The 6,427-nt window shown below is 37.5% G+C and overlaps 1 long non-coding RNA gene across 1 annotated transcript; it reads right to left on the bottom strand.

Moving 5' to 3' along the window:
• Positions 1 to 4,938: 4,938 nt before the first annotated feature.
• Positions 4,939 to 5,944, bottom strand: LOC130099234 (uncharacterized). The gene is made up of 3 exons (XR_008808368.1): positions 5,770 to 5,944; positions 5,359 to 5,488; positions 4,939 to 5,195 (listed from the first exon to the last, which is right to left on the bottom strand). It is a non-coding gene; the product is annotated as an uncharacterized LOC130099234 (long non-coding RNA).
• Between the last annotated feature and the right edge of the window lie 483 nt (positions 5,945 to 6,427).

Here is a 6,427-nt window from a genome sequence, read left to right as displayed (position 1 = left end):
CGCGAAATATAATTAACTAGAAATATCGCGATGGGTAAATATCTGGGTGGTTAACCAAATAATATAATCTGCTCCGACCGAGAAATATTTGCAAACTGCTGTGCTCACGTGCCATGAGTCGACTCAAACAGTAACGGACGTATTTTTCAAACATGAATAGGCGCGGACATTGTCATTGGCCAGTTTCCTGAAAGACCAATCATGATCAAAAGTAAAACGGTGAAACGACCAATATGGCGAAGTGTTGATTTGCAGTCTGTTATTTAATTTGACAAGTGGTTTCATATGCATGGTAAACGGCAAGCACACAAAATTGTAAATCCACACAAAATCTCGTTAAGGCAAAGTTTCTGCTGCTCTCTTGTGGTTGAAATTATTGTTAATAATGATAATAATTATATTTACAGCTGTGAATACTTTTCTGAAAACATTACGTTGTTTTAACGTACAGATCTTGTAAAAATTTCAATGTTGATTTAGAAGTGTTTGTTAACCTTTTTCAACCATTTAGCATTAAACGTTATTTCAACGTTGTTTCAACGTTGAAACGACAACTGACATTATTTCAACCATATTTCAACGTTGAAGGTCGGTCATGTGCCGGCTGGGATCATTGTGTATTTTACAAACTCAAAATAATTTTTTGCTAGTACTTAGGTGTATTTAAATGTCTGAAACCTAAAATAAACATTATGTGGTTGAAAACACTGAATAGTTGTGATATATGACAGCACTGAGCGCGTTTGAATCAGGTTTGAATTTGGCAGTTGATCACGTGATGCACTGACCTTTCTAATCACACCGGTGTGATCGTACGCTCCGGACCAGCCAAGACTGATCACACCGGTGTGATCGTACGCCAGGGACCAGCCAAGACTGATCACACCGGTGTGATCGTCGTGTGAAAGGGTTAACTAACATTTTTCTTGCCGCTGTGAGAGCGGCTAACAGTAAATGTCTTTGTTGAATGGATAAGGTTAGGTCCCTTAAGTCGTTAAAAAAAATGGTGTGGGGTCAAACAAATATCAGTGTCCAACAGATATGATAAGTCCTGTGAGAGCTGGGTCCAAAAAGGTGAAAGAGAGGGACAGTCCCAAAAGAAGTGCAAGTACGTACCTAGAGATCATTGAGAACAAAGATTACACTTGGGAGAGGGGGATAGATTCATATAGAAACGTTTCATAGGAGTCAAGTAAACCCTATGTAGTAATTTCCAGTGTATCATTTGATGATTGGGGTTCTTTGAAGACAGCTTAAACATCCTCCATACCTGATCCGAAAATAAAACATGCACATCTTAAGATCCTTGGCCCAAACAGTTGTAATAGATAAGGGTTTGTATGAATGCTCAAGAAGATACCGATAAATAACCAACACAGAAGAGGGAGATCTCTCAGAAGGAAGGATTAATTTGCGCAGTGGGTGAATAGGTAAATGGGAGTCCCAAGGCACCCATATGCCCGAAGGGCCGATCTTATTCGCAAATACATATAAAAAGAGGTACCTTGTAAATTTATATTGAGCTTTAATGTTCTGAAATTATTTTAGACCCATATCATCATAGATCTCTCCCAAAGTATTTACTTTTTTTTTCCATTGCGGATATTGAAATGGGGCCTTGTCAGACAAAAGATTATTATTATGGAAAATAGGCGAATACCTATGCCAGATTGTAACTTGTGTTTGCTTTTAGACTTCCCTCCAAGTAGAGAGAAGATGAGTTACAATAGGACCAAACTGAGATTTACACTGCCTCAGTGGAACCCCGGAAAAAACAAGATGCTTCAGTTCATAGGGATAAACCATAGATTCCTCCATGGCTCTCCATGACACAGAAGCATCAGGATCAAACCAGACTGATAAAGGGCGAAGGGTAAAGGCTTGAGCATAAAGTCTAAAATTAGGGAAAGACAGACCTCCATGTAATCTGCCACACTGTAAGGTAGTCAGCTTGATTCGAGGACGTTTCCCATCCCACATATAAAGAGAAATGCATGCATCGAGTTTATTCCAGAAGCCAGCAGTTGGAGGAAGGGGAATCATAGATGAAAAGAAATCAATACTTGCAAGAACATTCATTTTAATTACAGATACGAGCATGAAAAGAAGTAGGGAGACGAGACCAATTTTCCAAGTCTGAGGATATTTTTGCTAAAATACTATTCAGGTTTTTCTAGATAATTTTCTGAAGGGATGGGAAGATATCTATACCCAGGTACTTGAAGGATTGAACCACCGGAATGGATATGGATAGGGGTGTGAGGTCAATTTTAGAATTGAGGGGGAGCAGACATGACTAGCTCCAATTCATTTTAAACCCAGAGAGGCATCCAAAATGGTCAAATAAATTCAACACCTGGGGGATAGAATGTGACGGTTTCTCCAAGAACAATAAGATGTCATCAGCAAACAATGAAATATGATGGTGTGTGTTCTTATAATTATTGGGGAGATAATTTCAGATTGTCGGACCGCTTGAGCTAAGGGTTCCGAGGATAAAGCAAACAACAAAGGAGAAAGCGGGCAACCTTGACAAGTACCTCGCTGTATAAAGAATGGATTTGAACAAACTGAACCTGTAAGAACAGCAGCTGCTGGGTTGGTATACAGAATTTTAATCATGTTTATACAACTTGACCCTAAACCCAGATGTTGTAGAACCAACCACAAATAGTTCCATTCTAGCTGGTCGAAAGCTTTCATCGCATCCAGAGATAATACTGCGCAAGAGGAAGTCAACATACTCGCTGAATTAACAATATGACATAGCCTGCGCAAGTTATCCGAGGCGGAACAAGATTTAATGAACCCTGTCTGGTCATAATGAACTAATCTATTCATAAATCTCTCTAAACGTCGGGCCAGCACTTTAGCATACAATTTAACATCCGTCCCTATCAAAGAAAGTGGCCGATAGCTAGAACAGGAAGTCGGATCATTGTCTTTTTTTAAAAGGAGAGAAATAATAGCTATATTAATCGATGAGTGAAATGAACCTTGCGAAACTGAAAAATGTATCATATCCAACATTAGAGGACCTAAGTCAGACCAAAAAGTTGTATATAATTCGATTGGAATACCATCTGTGCCAGGGGATTTCCCCTTGTTCATAGATTTAGCTGGTAACTCCAGCTCCTGGAGAGTAATCGGTTCAGCCAGATATTCAGAATCTGAATATCTGGCTGACTGCCGAGGTAAATCAAGATTGGATAGAAAGGATGCAGAAGAGTCAGGGTCACCACTAGAAGAAGTATAAAGGTTAGAATAAAAAGAGCGAAAGTGGTATTAATATCTTTAGGATCTGTCATAATGTCCCCAGATTGGGATTTCACCGCAGGAATGTTAGCAAACTTTTCACTATTACGTAATCTCAGAGCTAAAAGGTGACTTGGTCTACTCCCCTGAAAATAGTAATTCTGCCTGGATCTTTGAATCAAAAATTCTGCCCTGGATCTCAGTAATGAGTTGAGTTCAATCCTAACCTCCATGATTTTGCTGAGTGTATTGTCCGAAAAAAAAATCGTTGATTTATCTCTTGTCAAGTTCTGAAGCTGCAATTCCAGCTCAACTATCTTTTGTGTCGTTTTTTCTGGAGGAAAGAGGCATATGAAATTGAGTTATTCCTTATAAAGCCTTTAACCGCATTCCAAAGTGTTCGTGGACCATCCACCGAGCCTAGGTTAATTTCAATGAACTCAGCAAACCTTTTTCTGAACTGACTGCAAAAGTTTCCATCCTGTAACAGCTTAAGGTTGAATCGCCATCTAGGGGCATCAAATTCCCATCATGATCAGACAGAGATAGGGAGAAAAAATCCATATCTTGAGCAGCTGGAGCTAAAGAAGTAGAAATAAAAATATAGTCGATTCGTGAATAGGTTTTATGAGGGGCGGAGAAGAAAGTGAATGAACTAGCAGAATTATTAATCGCCAAAGATCCACCAGTGAGGATGAAGTTGCACATTGCCGTAATTTATCAGAACAAAAAGCTTGGGAGTGTGATTCCTTTGGACCAGATCTATCTAAAGTATGGGACATTGCAGAATTCATATCTGCACCCATTACAATTTCAAAGCCAGAGAATTTCAAGAGATAAACTGAAAGTAAAGAGAAGAAAGCAGGGTCAGGAGTACATGTAGCGTAGATTGAAAGAAATACAATATTCCTATTCTCCACAACTGTTTTTATGTGCGTTACTCTACCATCCAAGTCACAGCCTTTATCCAAAACAGTGATATTTAAAGTCCTCCGCACCAAAATTAGGACACTTTTTGTTTTAGTATCAGTAGATGAATGAGATACTACTTCATAAAACGTACACTGTTAAAAATTTCCTGTAAATTTTACAGTAAAATACTGGCAGCAGGGTTGCCAGCCAGTTACTGTATTTTTTACAGTAGCGTCTGTAAATTAAATTACAGAAACGCTACTGTAAAAAATACAGTAACTGGCTGGCAACCCTGCTGCCAGTATTTTACTGTAAAATTTACAGGAAATTTTTAACAGTGTATATAAAATACCATATGAAAAGTTAATGTGGGATTTAAAATAGTTTTGCAAGACATAAGGCACAAATGTAGTAGAAAATGTGACAGTTTCCTTGACCGGGTTGAAAAAACGCTTTTTTTTTCAACATCGCGTCATATTACGTTTTCGGCAGCTGAATTTTAAATGTTAATTATTTATCAACTGCATAAGCTTTAAACAATTATTTTAAAATACATTAAGTGCTGTATAACGCACAACTTAATTCCCCTATTACTTCACAAAACAAACAAATTATTCAACATCCTAATCTTGAAAAACAGGTCAATTTAATTTATAACTTTAAAATATGCATGAAAAAAAGTCATAAAACAGTGTATTTTCTATTATTTTGATTTCATTTTTATTTACAAACTTTTTTTTTAAATGGACATGAAATTAAATATTTTTTTAATTACTTGAAACAAATTAGCCGTCATGGCCCTTCACACAAAGAAGAAATACGCAAATTACATTTAAAACCACAAGTTGACCAAAATGATCATAATAAAATGATTCTGAAAAAGACAGACACGAATTAATTTTCACCACTTCATTACCAGACAAACATGTCCAAACAACAAGGCCCCAAGTGAGTCCAAAAAACTTATGATCAAAAATGGAGAATAATTCAGCTCCAGATGCTGTTCCATCACAGGATGCAAAGAGTGGCTAGAAATATTGAAAAGGACAATTCATTAGATATATTACAAAACATAATGATACAGTCAGAGACAGACAGAGGGATGACAGATACAGTTAGAGTCAGATAAAGAACATTAAAAGGTTACAATTAAAGGAAAAAAAGATATTTGTGTGTGTGTATACTACTTACATTTCAGAAATTCCACTGATAACACACCACTTTGCAGGGAAGAGTGGCAACATGTGGGTTCACTGCAACCTGTTTCTTCTGTACCATTTGGCCTGTCGTTTTAGATGGCAATTTTCTTCTTTGTTCCTCTCTTACAAAGCACCTAATGGGTCAGGAAACAGACAATATGTAATTAGGATTGGTTTTAAGTTTTGATGCTTGTAATCATGTTTTTGAAATCTGTTAGAGCAGTGTTTCTCAACTCCAGTCATGAGGACCTCTCAGGAAGACCTCCCCAACCCTAACCCTATGTCCACTAATTAAAACACCTGATTTAACTAATTAAGTCAACAGATAATATATCTAAAGGCAAGTTCTGATATTGAATACATGTGTAAAATGTACTGAGGTTGTTAAGAATTCAATCATTACCTTTAAATGAACTCCAAGGTGCAGGCTGCCTCCTCCTGATTTATGTAATATGCAGTGAACAGTAGCAAGGCCAGACAGGAAGCTGGGCTGAATACTCTCCTCACACACAACTTGGTCTTCCAGTGTCCACTTGTCAAAGTGTCTCCTAAAACAATACCACATGTGACAATAGTTTATTTTTATTTTTCAGCTTTTTAAATTTAAACTATATTTTATTCAGAGTGCAGGAACTCTTTCTTTTAAATAAAATTAACAAAGGAATTATGAAAACAATAACCAAATTACACACACAGGCTATAGCTAAAATATATAGGATATAGGCTAGCCTATATTCGTACTGAAATGTAAGGGATTTTTACACCGGCATATTAAACATGCGACACAGCAACATTCAGATTCTGACGCAAGGTTTAGCAACGGCGTTTTCATTTCGGCGCCCATTTTAACAGATGACTTGATTTTGATTTGATTTACACCATAAAATAATCACGACGAAGTGTGCAGATCAACACGAAGCTCGTGTGAATACCAACTGTTGTCATTAAAGCATGTAATTCTTCTTAACATAGGAGCCCATAGATCCCGAGGAATGTGTGAAATACTACCGCGTCCGTGATGCTGAAGCCCCGCGCAAGTCTCCCTCGTGCCCCGTACGGAG

The sequence above is a fragment of the Rhinichthys klamathensis genome, unplaced genomic scaffold (genome assembly GCF_029890125.1).
Source record: "Rhinichthys klamathensis goyatoka isolate OS25496 unplaced genomic scaffold, OSU_Roscu_1.1 h1tg000225l_1, whole genome shotgun sequence".
Lineage (NCBI taxonomy): Eukaryota > Metazoa > Chordata > Actinopteri > Cypriniformes > Leuciscidae > Rhinichthys > Rhinichthys klamathensis.
Note: the sequence above shows the minus strand (reverse complement) of the source record. Positions and strands in the feature narration are given on the sequence as shown.